The sequence below is a fragment of the Pan paniscus genome, chromosome 2, assembly GCF_029289425.2.
Source record: "Pan paniscus chromosome 2, NHGRI_mPanPan1-v2.0_pri, whole genome shotgun sequence".
Lineage (NCBI taxonomy): Eukaryota > Metazoa > Chordata > Mammalia > Primates > Hominidae > Pan > Pan paniscus.
Window position 1 is genome coordinate 46,609,111 of NC_085926.1, and position 15,849 is coordinate 46,624,959.

Here is a 15,849-nt window from a genome sequence, read left to right on the forward strand (position 1 = left end):
GAGGCTGGGGTGGGAGGATCACCTGAAGTCATGGCTGCAGTGAGCTGTGATTGTGCCACTGCACTCCAGTCTGGATGAAACCCTGTATCAAAAAAAAAAAAAAAAAAGATTTAAAAACTTCTAGCCGGGCGCGGTGGCTCACGCCTTTAATCCCAGCACTTTGGGAGGCCAAGGCAGGTGGATCATGAGGTCAGGAGTTCGAAACCAGCCTGACCAATATGATGAAACCCCGTCTCTACTAAAAATACAAAAATTAGCTGGGTGTGGTGGTGCGCGCCTATAATCCCAGCTACTCAGGAGGCTGAAGTAGGAGAACTGCTTGGAGCAGGGAGACAGAGATTGCAGTGAGCTGAGATTGCGCCATTGCACTCCAGCCTGGGCAACAGAGCGAGAGCGAGACTCCATCTCAAAAACAACAACAACAACAACAACAACAACAACAAAACCTTCTGCTTTGTGAAAGGCACTGTCAAGAGAAGGAGAAGAGAAGTCATAGACTGGGAGAAAATATTTCTGCCAAATATATGCCTGACATAAGACTGTAATGCAAAACAAAGAACTCTTTAAAAAACAATAAGTAAAAGAACAGTTTGATTTAAACATGGGCAAAAGACCTGAAGACACCTCACCAAAGGAGAATACAGATGGCAAGGGGTTTATTTCTGGGCTTTTCAGTCTGTTTCATTGGTCTATATCTCTGTCTCCACGCCAGTACCACACAGAGGATTTTTAGGGCAGTGAAACTATTCTGTATGATTCTATTAATGATGGATCTATGTCATTATACATTTGTCAAAACCCATAGAATGAACAATACTAATGTAAATTTTGGACTTTGGGCAATAATGACATGTTAATGAAGGTTCATCGGTTGTAACAGGCACCATTCTGGTGCAGATTGTTAATAGATGGGGAGGTTATGCATGGATAGGGGCTAAAGGTGTGTGGGAACTCTGCACTTTCTGTATACTTTTGCTGTGAACCTAAAACTACTCTAAAAACTGTGTGTGTGTGTGTGTGTGTGTGTGTGTGTGTGTGTGTGTGTGTGTATTTTGAGACAGAGTCTCGCTTGGTCTGTTGCCCAGGCTGGAGTGCAGTGGGGCATATAGGCTTGCTGCAACCTCTGCTTCCCGGGTTCAAGCAATTCTCCTGCCTCAGCCTCCCGAGTAGCTGTGATTACAGGCACCTGCCACCGTGCCCAGCTAATTTTTGTATTTTTAGTAGAGACGGGATTTCATCACAGTGGCCGGGCTGGTCTTGAACTCCTGACATCAGGTGATCTGCCCACCTCAGCCTCCCAAAGTGCTGGGATTACAGGTGTGAGCCACCACACCTGACCAAAAAAAGAAATCTATCTTTTAAAAGTCTAATGAAAAGCTGATATGCAGCCAAGAATACGAGAGATGCCAGTGAGTTGCCTTTTAATCCATAAAAATTAATTAGGTATTATCATCATCAACATTTTTCTAAACAGAAGTTAAATGTTGCATCTGATGTTAAATGTTGTTGAAGTAGCAGAGTGAGGCTTTAACTCTTAGACTATGTGATTCCAAATTCCCTGCTAGCTCAATAGCATTGGAATAGCAATGAGATTTCATGAAAAATGATGAAGGCAAGTAAGGGCATCCTTTTGCTATGGAGTAGAAAGTTCTACCAGAGGGATATCCAGGAAGTAAGGAAAGCCAGAGGAGATAAATGTGGCAGCCTCGGCTGGTCAGAGAATAATTCCCCAAGGAGATGATGCATGTGCTAAGAGTTTCTCAGCAAGTAGAAATGAACCTGTGGAACTCAAACAAATCAGCAAGAAAAAAACAAATAATCCCATCAAAAAGTGGGCGGTGGATAAGAATAGACAGTTCTCGGCCGGGCACGGTGGCTCACGCCTGTAATCCAGCACTTTAGGAGGCTGAGGTGGGCAGATCACGAGGTCAGGAGATCAAGACCCTCCTGGCTAACACGGTGAAACCCCGTCTCTACTAAAAATACAAAAAATTAGCCGGTTGTGGTGGCGGGTGCCTGTAGTCCCAGCTACTCAGGAGGCTGAGGCAGGAGAATGGCGTGAACCCAGAAGGCGGAGCTTGCAGTGAGCCGAGATCGCACCACTGCACTCCAGCCTTGGGCAACAGAGCGAGACTCCACCTCAAAAAAAAAAAAAAAGAAGAAGAAGAATAGACAGTTCTCAAAAGAAGATATACAGTCAACAAACACATGAAAAAATGCTCAACATCACTAATCATCAGGGAAATGCAAATTAAAACTACAATAACATACCACCTTACTCCTGCAAGAATGGCCATAATTAAAAAGTCACAAAACAATAGATATTGATGGTGTGGAAGTAGTGAAAAGAGAACACTTTCACATTGCTGGTGGGGATGTAAATTAGTACAACCATACTGTAGAAAACAGTGTGGAGATTCCTTAAAGAACTAAAAGTAGATCTACCATTCGATCCAGCAATCCCACGACTGGGTATCTACCCAGAGGAAAAGAAGTCATTACATGAAAAAGACACTTGCACACGCATGTTTATAGCAGCACAATTCACAATTGCAAAGATATGGAACCAATCTAAATGCCCATTGACCAACAAGTGGATCACGAAAATATGGTATATATACATCATGGAATACCTCTCAGCCATAAAAAGGAACAAAATAATGTCTTTTGCAGCAACTTGTATGGAGCTGGAGGCCACTATTCTAAGTGAAGTAACTTAGGAATGGAAAACCAAATACCATATGTTCTCACTCATAAGTGAAAGCTAAATTATGAGGACGCAAATGCGTAAGAACGGCATAATGGACTGTGGAAACTTGGGAGGGGGACAGTTGGGAGCAGAGTGAGGGATAAAAGACCATATACGGGGTACAGTATACACTGCTTTATGGATGCACTAAATCTCAGAAATCACCACGAAAGAACTTATCCATGTAACCAAAGCCCAACTATACCCCAAAAACTATTGAAATAAATATAAAAACAAATCCATTGAAGAGGCAAGCTGGATAGCTCCCATTTACCCTTTTAGATCTGCTCTACACCCTTTCACATCTCTCTCTGCAACCAGATTCTGGGGGCCTCTGGCTCCCAGCTGGGTGCAGCATATGGAGTGGTTGTTTTATTCTGGGCCGCCCAGTGCCAACACCAACGCATACAGCAGCCTCTGCAGGGGGCCCTCTTTCAACCCTTCTCTCACCTGTTTCTCATTAAAGTCCTTCTCTGTTGCCCCATCAGGGCTAGTAATACTAAGTGTCTCACCATTATTGCTAGCCGCAGGGTGATTCCTCTCCTTGTTAGTTTCTCTAAACACAGCCCACACTTTTGGAAAGAGGCCCTACGGTTCCATCTATCAAGAGGACCATCCATCTCTTGCTGCAAACTTGACCAATACAGAACAACATTAAAATCAGAAGAACAATATTAAAATCAGCTGGGCATTGAGGAGTGAATGGGCATGGAGAATTAGGGTAAATTCTGAAACAGGGGTCCCCAACCCCCTTCACAGTACTGGTCCATGGCCTGTTAGGAGCCAGGCCATAGAGCAGAAGGTGAGCAGTGGGCGAGTAAGCAAAGCTTCGCCTGTATTTACAGCCACGCCCCATCACCGGCATTACCACCTGAGCACCTCCTCCTGTCTGATCAGCAGCATTAGATTCTCATAGGAGTGCAAACCCCATTGTGAACTGCGCATGCGAGGGATCTAGGTTGCAGGTTCCTTACGATAACCTAATGCTTGATGATCTGTCACTGTCTCCCATCACCCTTTGATAGGACCATCTCTAGTTGCAGGAAAACAAGCTCAGGGCTCCTACTGACTCTGCATTCTGGTGAGTTGTATAATCATTTCTTTACATATTACAATGTAATAATAATAGAAATAAAGTGCACAATAAACGTAATGCGCTTGAATCATCCCGAAATCACCTCCCCGCCCCGCCCCTAGTCTGTGGAAAAATTGTCTTCCACAAAACTGGTCTGTGGTGCCAAAAAGGTTGGGGGCCACTGTTTTAGAAGATTCATATGGCAGAATTGTAGATTACAAGGTTTAATAAATGCCAGGATTGTGGCTGGAAAGGAGGGTAGAAGTCAATTCCAGAAGGTGCCTTTCCTGTTGTGCAGTTGACTCAGAACTGGGATGCTAGAAAGTTGCTCTGTGATTTGTGGAGGGAATCCACACTAACCACAGGAAATCACCCATGACATTTGCAAGACAGAAGGAAGGAGAAACTGAACTAAAGGGTGGTAGCAGAACTGGACAGGAGGTAGTGCAGAGAAGAATTATTTACATGTTGAACCAATGGAGTTAAGAACTAAATGCTGGACCTCTTTTTTTTTTTTTTTTTTTTTTTGTGGAGATGGGATCTCACTATGTTGCCCCAGCTAGAGTGCAGTGGTGCAAACAAGGCTCACTGCAGCCTCAACCTCTTGGGCTCAAGTAATCCTCCTGCCTCAGCCTCCTGAGTAGCTGGGACTACAGGCACATGCCACCATGCCCAGCTAATTTTTAAAATGTTTATACAGATGAGGTCTCACTATGTTGCCGAGGCTAGTCTCAAACTCCTGAGCTCAAGTGATCCTCCCACCTTGGCCTCCCTAACTGCTGGGAACCACTGCACCCAGCCTACTGGGCATTTTTTAATGACCAGCCTTAGCAAGGCATCTGCCTCACAGCAGACACTCAATGACTAGCACCTGGTGAATTTAGTCCAGTCGCACCTTGATCTCCACCCAGCAGGTTATCAGTATTTGACTATACTAAACATTTCATGTAAAGAATGCTTTGAGCCCGGGCATGGTGGCTCATGCCTGTAACCCCAGCACTTTGGGAGGCCGAGGCGGGCAGATCACCTGAGGTCAGGGGTTTGAGACCAGGCTGGCCAACATAGTGAAATCCCGTCTCTACCAAAAATACAAAAATTAGCTGGGCGTGATGGTGCACACCTGTAATCCCAGCTACGTGGGAGGCTGAGGCAGGAGAATCACTTAAACCCGGGAGGCAGAGATTGCAGTGAGCTGAGATTGCGCCACTGCACTCCAGCTTGGGTGACTGAGACTCTGTCTCAAAAAAAAAAAAAAAAAAATGCTCTGCATGCCCGCCTGTAACCAAAAATAAATATTAATTGCTGAGTTACTTTTACTGTGGAAAAACTACTCATCTGCTTGACATTGCTCTTTCACCAAGGGGCATTCTGTTGTTTCACCTCTGCAATTTAAAATTTCTAGTGAAATTAAATTCTGTTACTTGTTGTGGCTGTGTACCATCTTAAACTATCATTAATCACAAAGACAGATAATACCAAGGAATGATTTCAATGCCGCACCTGCAAGTGGCGGAGAACTGCAAGCTGGAATCAGCCTCTGCCGAGGTGCAGACCCCAAGAGACAGCAGCATCTGTGTAGAAACCAAACACATGCATTTTTTTCCTCTGTGTTTATAGAATTGTCTTCCGTTTACAATTCTGGATTTCCACGTACACAGGGATATGAAGTTTCCCATTTTAATAGATTCCCATTTTTAAGTAGAAGTATAGAAAAACTCTAAAAGTTAAATGATGAATAGTAGGTTTGGCAAGGACTGTTCCATTTACCTAGTGCTGCACTAAAAAGCCATCCCAAAACAATGGCTTGAAACAATAGCCGAAGTTTATTTTGCTCAGGAATCTGGGGCTGACTGGGCTGCTAGGCAGCTGTTGCCTGGGGGCATCTCTAAGGTTCCAGTCCATGGAGGCTGCAGTCACACGCGAGTGTCCTCACTCACGCGCCCAGTGTCTGGGCTGGTAAGACTCCAGGCACTGGATGCTGGATAGGCTGGGCCTATTGGGTCTCTCTCTCTGAGGCGTCCCCACACGGCAGCTCAGGGCTGCCAGACTCCCAGCATGATGGTTAAAGGCTCCCAGAACAAGCATCCCAGGAGAACTGGCAGGACCTATGTGGCTTTCTATAAGCAGCCTCAGAAGGCACTCGGCTCTCTCCTGCTGCAATCATTAAGGGCTGTGGTTTAAGGTGAGGTTCGTGGCCTCTGTGTCTTGATGGGGAGAGTGTGGAAGAATTGGTGGATATGTTTGAAAGCCACCACCAGGGCAGAAAAAAAAAATACTGAGAGGCTGAACATTAGGGGATATGGGGAAATGCCCCTGCAGGTTTTGAAAGTCTTTCTCACTTGGGGTTTGCCTGACCTCCCTGCAACTCATTTCCCAGCTCTCTGCATTCTGGAAAGTCATGCCCTTCTACCTCTGGGCCTTTGACTCTGCCTTCCCCCCTGCCAGGCAAGCCATTCCTCCCTCTGGCAAATTCATTCTTCAAGATCCAGTTTCATGGTGCTGTCTGCTAAGACAGGGCCCCCACCTCTGCCCTCTTCCTGCTGTGACCACACAGACTAGGCATGTTTTCCAGACTCTTTCTCCAGAAGGACGGGGCACACAGGAAACCAATGACCACTCACTTCCCCAAGGTCACCTTTCCTCGGAGGCACTGGCAAGACTCACTGTGTAAGCACAGGTTGATTTCAGCTCACCTGCTGTCATCCGTGCTTGTCCCTGGGGATGCCTTGGCCAAACCTGAAAGAAATGCAGGAACCAGTGATGAACAGTCCTGTGCTAGTGCCTGAGACAGGCCGGGGGCCTCCTGCAGCCACTTGTCCGCACTGCTCATGTACAGATGCGTGGGTGCACCTGCTTGCTCATATGTCCGCCCGGTTTGGCTGCATGACAGCAAGGTATAAAAGATCCTTTCTGGTTTGAAACAGTGGTTCCCTGAGGTCAAGTTATCTCCCATGTGCCTGCTGGCCCCTTTCTCTCTCCTCCAGTGCTCTCTGCCACCCCTTAAAAGGGTCCACCACATTTCCCACGAGGATCAAAGCAATTGTGTGGGAGAGAAGAGCTTGCCTCTGAAGGCAGGCCTTGGAGATGGCCTCTTATTGATGGTCCTCACCCCTTCCTCATGGTCCTGTGCTAACCAGGCCACACAGACCCAGAGTCCTCACTGCACCAGGCACCGCCGCCCCAGCTCCAGGCTGCCACCCTCTGGGCTCCAGCAGCTGGGGGTGCAGAGAGCACCTGGCTCCTCAGGACACAGAGGAAGCACCTCAATGCTCCCCTGGGCAGCTCGGCCATGCAGGTCCTTTCAAGCTATCAGAGCAGGGAAAGATGTCACTGTCCCCAGAGGAGACAGTGGGCAGGGTGCATCTGTCCCAGCCATCAGCAACCTCCACCCAAAGGCACCCCATGCACTCCAGTTAGCTCTGTCTTCACATGCCCTGGCATGGGCTGCAGCACTGCTCTGAGCTCCGGGAGCCAAGGAAGACAGCCAAATCCCCTCGGGCACAAGGTCACATGGCCCTGCAGCTCGGTCCCCGTTGCCCAAGCTGTGACTTCCCACTCCTGTTCCCTGCCCTCCAGGAAAAGCCACATGTTATACTCACCCTCACCTGCACCTCCCTTCACCCCTGGGTCTGGAATTGCTGGTGGGTTCAGGGATGAAGGATTTCCCACTGAGCAGACCTTGGGTGTGGACTTGAAGCTTCAAACCCTCCTTGCTCACTTCTCAGCTTAGTGCTGGGGCAAACAACCTGAAAACCGATCTGAGTCTCCAGGAGTGCTGCCCTCCCCCACGCCACCCCCAGCCCAGAGGGGCCCAGTGGGTCTTATTTCTGTTGGAAATTTCACTGCTGGGTGGTTTAGAGTCCTTGTCATTCTCTTCCCTGTCCTAGCTCATGGATGTGTGTTACTGTTTCAGTTTGGAGCAGGGTCCTTAAAGGGGCAGGGTCATGGCTCCCCAGCCTCAGGGGTGTCATCAGTAATGTTCTGGGCCGGGTGTGGTAGCTCATGCCTGTAATCCCAGCACTTTGGGAGGCTGAGGTGGGTGGATCACTAGAGGTCAGGAGTTCAGGACCAGCCTGGTCAACATGGTGAAACACTGTCTTTACTAAAAATACAAAAATTATCCAGGTGGTGCGTGCCTGTAATCCCAGCTACTTGGGAGGCTGAGACAGGAGAATCACTTGAACCTGGGAGGCAGAGGTTGCAGTGAGTGGAGATCATGCCATTGCACTTCAGCCTGGGCAACAGAGTGAGACTCTGTGGCAAAAGAAAAAAAAATAGTGTTCTGAATTATTCAAGCCCTGTCCTGGAGTCAAACTGAACTCTTCCCTCTAACTCCCCAGCTAGCGCCACACTGAGCAGCAATCGCTGCCTTGAATCCCCCGCTGTTCCATTCACTAAACTAGATTAGATGGGGAGGGGGAGGGCGTAGAAGGTGCTGGGGAGCTGCAGCCTCATTGTTGTGATTCATTCACTTAATGGATCTTGTGCAGAGCACAGTTCAAGGCCCTGGGGATGAAGTAGTGACCAAGACAGAGGAGGCCTCTCCCTGCCCTCCCCAGGCACCCAGTCCAGCAAGGAGTGGGGGATTTAGCCAGGAGAGGGTGTCAGTGAGGACAAAACGTGCTCAATGACAGGATACAGGGAGAGGGCAGAGGCGGCAAACCGCGGGTCAGGGAAGCCTCTCGTGGGAAGCACTGTTTAGCCTGGAACCTGAAGGACAAGAATGAGACTGCTCCAGGGAGAGTGAGGGCCAGGAGGAGGACACCAGTGCAGGGCCATGAGGTGGGAGAGGCTCAGAGGGCTCCAGGAGCATCAAGACAGGTGGCAAGAGTGACGAGAGCACAGAGAGGAAAGGGGGTAGGAGTCATGAGGGGCTGGCAGAGGGATTCCAGGGTGACCCCAGGGACCGGGCCTGTGAGTCAAGAGAAAGAGGCTGGATTGATTCTAGGCACTGGGAAGCCATGGAGGGACGTCAGCAGGGTTGATTTCATGAAGCTGCCTCTGGCTGCAGTGTTGGCACCTGGCTAGGATGGGGGCGGGAGAGGCAGCAGGAAGACCAGGGAGGAGGCTGGGGCAGGAGGTGTCCAGCTGGGAGGGGACCAGGGCCTGGAGAAGGGTGTGCATGGGCACGGAGAGAAGCAGATGTGCCCAAGACCCATGTTGCCTTCGGGCTGACAGAGGTGCTGATGGAACAGAGGTGTGGACGAGGAGGGAGGAATCCCAGATCAGAGTGCTCAGCACTGAGGGGTGCACTCTCAATCAGGGCCTGACCAGGGATGAAGGGAAGCTCTGAAGATGGGTGAGGGAGGGGTGTCAGATCTCCATTAGGAAACGGAGTGGAGAATGGGCTGTGACTCTGCACAACTCCCTGGGAATCTTGCACGTATCCACGCAGGCCACATAAGCAAGGCTCAGCTGCAGTCCAACCTGTGTCTCGGCTGAATGCCCTACAATTCCTCCTGCAGCCAGGGGAGCTAAGACTTGGGAGAAGCCACTGAGAGGTCTTTCTCAGCTGCAGGCTACAAAATTGTTTGGCTGTAATATGGAGGCAGCTCCTAAATGGCTGAGTGACCCTCTGCTCACACTGTCATCCGATCCCTCCGGGTCAGAGTCAGACTGTGGGATGAGAGACAAGGGAGCTGACCTCCTGCCCATTTTGCTTCTGCTGTTCTTGTAAATAATAAACTGTCTAAATCCACGTGGGCTCATTGTCTCATCCCTGGCTGGATGCATGGAAGTGCGCCAAATCCACCAGCAGCTGCAGTCATGTAGCCACCCATGCTGTCGCTTGGAAATTGCTTCACAGTTTGATAAATTGGTCCCAAACGTGGGGCCAGTAAGGGTACAATGCCTTTCTGGAGAGAAGATGGAAGAGGCCCACGTGGCCAACCAAATGAAGAGATGTGGAAGACCCCAGGATCGCCCAGGCATGCTGTCACCCAGGGAGGGTGAGAGGAGGGGTACCCCTCTGTCCTACCTCCTGAGGAATGTTTGCAGGCTGAGTAGCAAGAGGAAGAATTGAAACCAGCCACCCAAATGCTGCCCCTCCTGATGTCCAGAGAGTTCTTGGGCTCAGGGAGATGTAAAAATGAAAACAAAAACAAAACCAGACAGGATGAAATAGAGGAGGAGGCTGGGTCGGGGGCCTGGAAGGAGAGAGCAGCTCTGCACATCAGCCGATGCTGTGACTCCTGACTGCAAGGTCTGCTCCCACAGGGGAAGGGCCACAGTTAGGACAGTGGCCAGTGGGACAAGCACACACCTGGGAGCCCACCAGGCTTCGCCTGCCCAGCCACTTGATGGCAGTAAAGCAGCATAGAATAGAAGAGGGCAGGGGCCACAGCACTAAAGAGCTGGAGAGGAAGAGGTGCGTAAGGAAACCATCCAGCAGCTGTGCGGACTGCCCTCCCCAGCCAATTAGTCCTGAAGAGCCTTGAAAATTATGAGTGTGCGTGGCGGACAATTACTCAGCCTGGAGCCAGTTGCAGCAGGATGCTGGCAGTCAACAAAGGTGACCCCTGGTGTTCTGAGTACAGCAGTCACTTGACAGACAGGGCCCAGCACACCCCCTCGAGTGGTAATTACTGGCTTGCAGCTGGGTGTAGGTAGACACTGAGGGTAGAGCTCCCCATGCATGGTTCCTCCCAGGCAGCCCCTTATAGGGTGGGTCTGGAGGAAAGACACCAACACAGTGGACACTGCCCAGCAAATGTCTGTCATCAAATGACAGGGGGACAGCCAAGAAAGGAGGAAGCCAGGCATCAATGGAATCTCCCACCAGCCTGAAAAAGTGGCAATCACCCGCCAGGGGCAGCTACCCCAGACCTGGGGTCTGCACCGGCACCTCAGGCTCCTTGTGAACTTCACCACAGCGCAGTCCCTGAGGAGGCCTGGGCCTGATTCACAGACAGATCAGCCAAGCTACAGGACCCACAGAAAACACTGATGAAAGCTGCATATGAAGAAAGAAGTCTGGCCAGGGGCAGTGGTGCAGGCTATGGTTCTTGCCCTGGAAACAGCCCCCACCAAAGTTCACAGCCAGTGGGCTGACCATGTGGTCTGGCACTTGACAATGGAACAACTGGATGTCAAGTCCCAACCCTGGTTGGGACAAACATTAGGCTTCAGATTGCACAGGGCCCAGGGCCTCTGAAAACCCAGTGAAAAGGACCCCTTGGCAGTGAACGTCAGTGAAACCAATAAGCTGACCAATTCTGCATAGCCCAGGTAAGCATCAGAGCCACCTGGATACACCATCACACGAGGCCTGGCCATCTGCCTATAGCTCAGGACTGGGGCCCACGTCAAAGCCTAGTGAGGCCAGCACATGAGGCCAAGCAAGCCTGCAAGTGTACCAGCTCCACAGTCAAGGGACAAAGTGACTCCAGTGCACACAGCGACCTGTGCACTCCAGTACACTGACCTGGCCAGTCCTGGAAAACAGACTCCACGGACCCCTTCCCCTTCTGCCAGGAGCACCACTGGGTGCTGACGACAGTAGATGCCATTCTTGGGTATGACACAGCAATTCCCATCTGCGGGGAACGTGGGCCGTGCTGCTTGACAAGTCCTAAATGTACTGCTGCATATCTGAACTCCTGGAGCACATCCAGTCGGACAATGATGCCGCCCTCATAGCCAAGAGAACCAGCAATAGGCAGCTATCTGGGGGCTGCTGTGTGGGACATTTCATGTCGCCTACCACCCACAGACAGCAGGTGCCTTAAAAGATGAACTAAAAAAAAAAAAACTGAAAAGATAAGTGGACTCTAATTGTGGCAATTCTCCAGGAAGGTACCACTCATTTAAATAAAATATTTAGTTATGAGGTAGGGAGGGGGAATAAGAAAAGACCCACACTGGCTGTGAGAGACCCTGCTGCATAATTCATCCTCCTCACTCTTCTCTGCCCACCTCCATCCCTGCATGGAGGAACCCGGGCTACTGACCCGTGGGCTGCAAGGTGGGGGTTGGTGTGGGAGATGCTAATCCGGTCACTCTTACCTCCTGGCTCTGCGTGCGAGCGCTGGGCAGTTGTGGATATTGATGATAATGATCATGATCATTATCTCAGGCGTGATCACTCCTAAGAGTGCCGCTGGCGCAGCCCGCACGTCTGGGGTGATACATAGTAATCACCTCCAGAAGAACACTGTGGGTTAGGAATAGTGAGGATTTCGAAAAGCGGAGCAGCTCTGCTGTAGGAGAAGGAACACCCTAGGCTCCCGGAGGCATAGAGAGGCCAGACCATTAGCGTCTTTTGGCTCTCGCCTGCAGGACACCTGGCCCACCTGTCGTCTCAGAATGCTGTGGTCACCTTGTCCCAGACCATTACCACTCCCCTCAGTCTAACTCCTGGACACCCATTCTCTCAAGAGAGCCTCAACTGAGGACTGTTGACTTTGGAGGCAAGACAGCCCCCGCCAAAGCAATGAAACATGATTAATTTTCCAGACACTGATGAGGCCTCCCTTGGCCTCATCTTATTATTGCTGGTACCCTACTGCCAAAACAAATGAACAAACAAACCAAACACTCTCTTGTGTGCTTTTCACAGATCATAGCTACTGCTCTGAATTTAATGAGCCACTGGACCTATCATCCTCCACCTGACCCTGACGACTAGACCACACTCCCTCATTTCCACCTCCTCCCAAATACTTTTGGACATGAGGGGCCAGGCCTCAGCCAGGGGGCATATGAGAAGATCACTTTGGGAGAAACTTGCCTGTCTTGAAGGCAAGGAACAGGGACAGGTGGCCAAACACCTGGGCTCCAGCTCTGCACCTGGTAGTGCTGGAGTCGTGCAGTCACCCAGCTGGCACCTGGGCTCTGGTATGAGGCCGTGTGGGTCCAGTCCATCATAGCTACTCAGCCCCCTGTTTATTGGGGACAGAGTGTGTGTTTCTGCTTGCTCCTGAGGGCCTAGGTTTCCTGGGTTGTGACTCCTGGGGCTTTGGTCATGAGGAAGTTGAGATAAAGCCCATAAAGTGCTTAGCCCGCACGTGGGTCCTCTTCAATGCATCCAGAGCCCAAGCGGCATCTCTTGCCTGCCCTTCACAGCAAAGGGTGCTCCTCATGGCAGAACAGGGTGTCTGGGCAGCTCCTTTGCTTACAGACAACAAACAGGACCCAGTTAGGAAAAGGACTTGGCCAAGGTCCCAGAGAGACCAAGACCTGGCAGCCTGGACCCCATCCCAGGTTCTCGCCTGCAGCAAGAGTAAACACCAGAGTACGTGTCTGTACAACCCTTGACAAAGCCAACCAGAAAAGCCCTGACCCGATCTGAGGTTGACCTTGACCCTCATTCTCACTCCAGTCCCTAAATCTAACTTGACACTGACCCTGACTTCAACCCTAATCCCTAATTGTATCCCTCACACTGACTTTAACCCAGACCCTCGCCTTATCCTTTCCCAGGTGCCCATAAGAGGGCAGCCCCTGTCCCCTGCTGGGCCCCAGTGGTCAGCCGTCCCTCTGGGAGAGTGACAGCTGAGGTCCTGGGGCCCTCCTTAGGGCCCTACTAGTGAGCATCTGCTTCCCTCACACAGTGACACTGAGCACCTCTCCAGCAGCTCCTGGTCACCCCTCTGGCCTCAGCATCCCTCCAGCCTTCTCTGGAGCTGCAGCAGGCAAGGGGCATGCACAGTGAGCACCCTGATCACGCACTGGCTCCAGCATCCTCGGGGGTGGTGTGAATAAACAGAGGCTTGGTCAGCACTCGGGTCCCTCAGATGCCTGCCAGCTCCCACTGTGGGGTAGCTGTTCCAGACCATACTCCAGACAGGGAACAGGGCTGCCATCCAGGAGGCCCCTGGGGAGGCTCGCTGACAAAGAAGTCAGCAGTCCCTTCAGAGGACTTCATGGGACCATGCTGTGCCCTGGTCCCTTTCAGGACGCCCTCTCCATCCACCACTACCTCTGGGTCACTGGCTATAGCCTGGCCACGCCACTCCGTGGCTTTCCTGCAGCTGGAGCTCCAACCAAGCAGTAGGGCAGTGCCTGGAGGTGTCCTGCCACACTGGCATCATAGCTGCCTGGTGTGGGCACACGGCCCCAGGAGGGCCAGGCCTGAGCCTCTGGTGCCCTGTGTGACTATGGAGCAAGGCACAGAGGGTGTCCATCTTTTCTTCCCCTTCTCCTGAGGCATCAGCATCAACTTGCTGTCTACTCCTGGCCTGTGTTTGCCCGGGGCTCCATTTCCCTGGGGCCCGTCCATCCTGGACACACCAGAGGGGTTGTTTGCACAGATGCTTCTCCAGCCAGTCTGAGATGCTGACCTACTCTGGGGGTCAGGCCCTTCACAGTCCAACCCCTCCCGTGTCATCCTGTATTCTGTCCTCGTCCCCAACTGCTGTGGAGCACGGGCCCCTGGCGAGGCGGCCTGCACTGTGCCCGGGGAAAGGATGGGAAGAAGACACCACAGAGGACTGTCGACTTTGGAGGCAAGACAGCCCCCGCCAAAGCAATGAAACATGGGCCCGGGTCTGGAAAGGGGCTGTGAAGAGAGAAGCCTTCTTCCTAGGGGAACAGGGGCTTCATATGACCTAGGCCTGCAAGGATGGATCTGCCTAGGACCTAGTGGGACTGGACGAGGGCATTTCTGCAAGAAAAGAGATGAGTGAGAGGGGCAGGAGCAGGAGGGCAGGGCAGAACAGGGTGGCAGATGGAGTTGACTGGTGAAGGGAGTAGTGGGCCTGGGGGAAGCAGGACTAGAGGTTGTATGATTGACTGCATGCAGGCCCGGGTGCAGTTGTGGGTGGGGCGGTTGTCCAGGGCCAGGGCTGCCGTCTAGGATAAGCAGGTGGTCTGGCTGTGCAACCTGGACACATCTGCTCACTGAAAAGGCCTTTGGCCCCTTGGGTATCTGTCATTCTCAGCCCCACATCCTGGCCCCCGAGGGCAAGGCCAATGTGTTTGAGTCCCACTGTAGCCTGGGACTCAGCCCTTACAGGAGAGGAAACTGCCTGAGTCCGTGAATGGGCCGTGTCTCCCTGTGCCTCTCTCCACTCTGTCCCAGGTGATTGTGAAGTGCCATTTGGGATTATTAGGAAGAATCTTAGCACTTCCTCAAGATCACCGCTGAAGAGAGAATCCTCATCCCGGGAAAGAGGTGGGAACTAGAATGGTGGAGGGACTGGAGCTGGGCCCTGCCAGGCTGCTCTGAACATCAGTGAGATCACTGAGGTGCTAGGGTCCCTGCTGGCCAACCCTGCCATCCAGAGACTGGGCACCAGCATGCTCTCTGGGCAGCCAGGGGCTCCTGCAGCAGCTGGGAGAGGTCACCCTGGAATGTGGACTGGGTGGGTCTTCTGTGCATGAAGCACTCACTGCAGTGGTCAGGCTCATCTATAGGAAGGACTCCTGCCTGCCTGCCTGCTCTGTGGGTTTCATTGTAAGGGTCTGATATAGCCCTGTCTGCCCTTGGACTCTTCCAGGACCCTTTTAAAACACTGCAGCCCCCTAGGCTCTGTCCAGATGCTCTTTTTTATTTATTTATTTTATTTTTATTTTTATTTTTGAGGCAGGGTTTCATTTTGTCACCCAGGATTGAGTGCAGAGGTGCGATCTCCGCTCACTGCAACCTCGACCCTCCAGGCTCAGGGATCTTCCCACCTCAGCCTCCCGAGTAGCTGGGACCACAGGCACACACCAACACACCCAGCTAATTATTTTATTTTATATTTGTAGAGACAGGGTCTCACTATGTTGCCCAAGCTGGTCTTGAACTCTCAGTTTCCAGCAGCCTTCCTGCCTCAGCCTCCCAAAGTGAGCCACTGTGCCCAGCCAGAGGCTCCAGTTCCACTGGTGTTGGGTGAGGCCTAGTGAGAGGGTGGGCAGAGGGCCTTGTTGAATCTGAACTGCAGCAAGGGCTTGCAGATCTCAAAGGAGGCAGGGAAGTGTGCTGGGGTCCCGTCAGCATCGCATGAACTCAGGGATGGCTGCATTTGAGGCCAGGGTCAGGCTGTCCTCACTTATCAGGGGACAAGAGCTGGCTGATGCCGATTGGAAAGGATAGAATCCT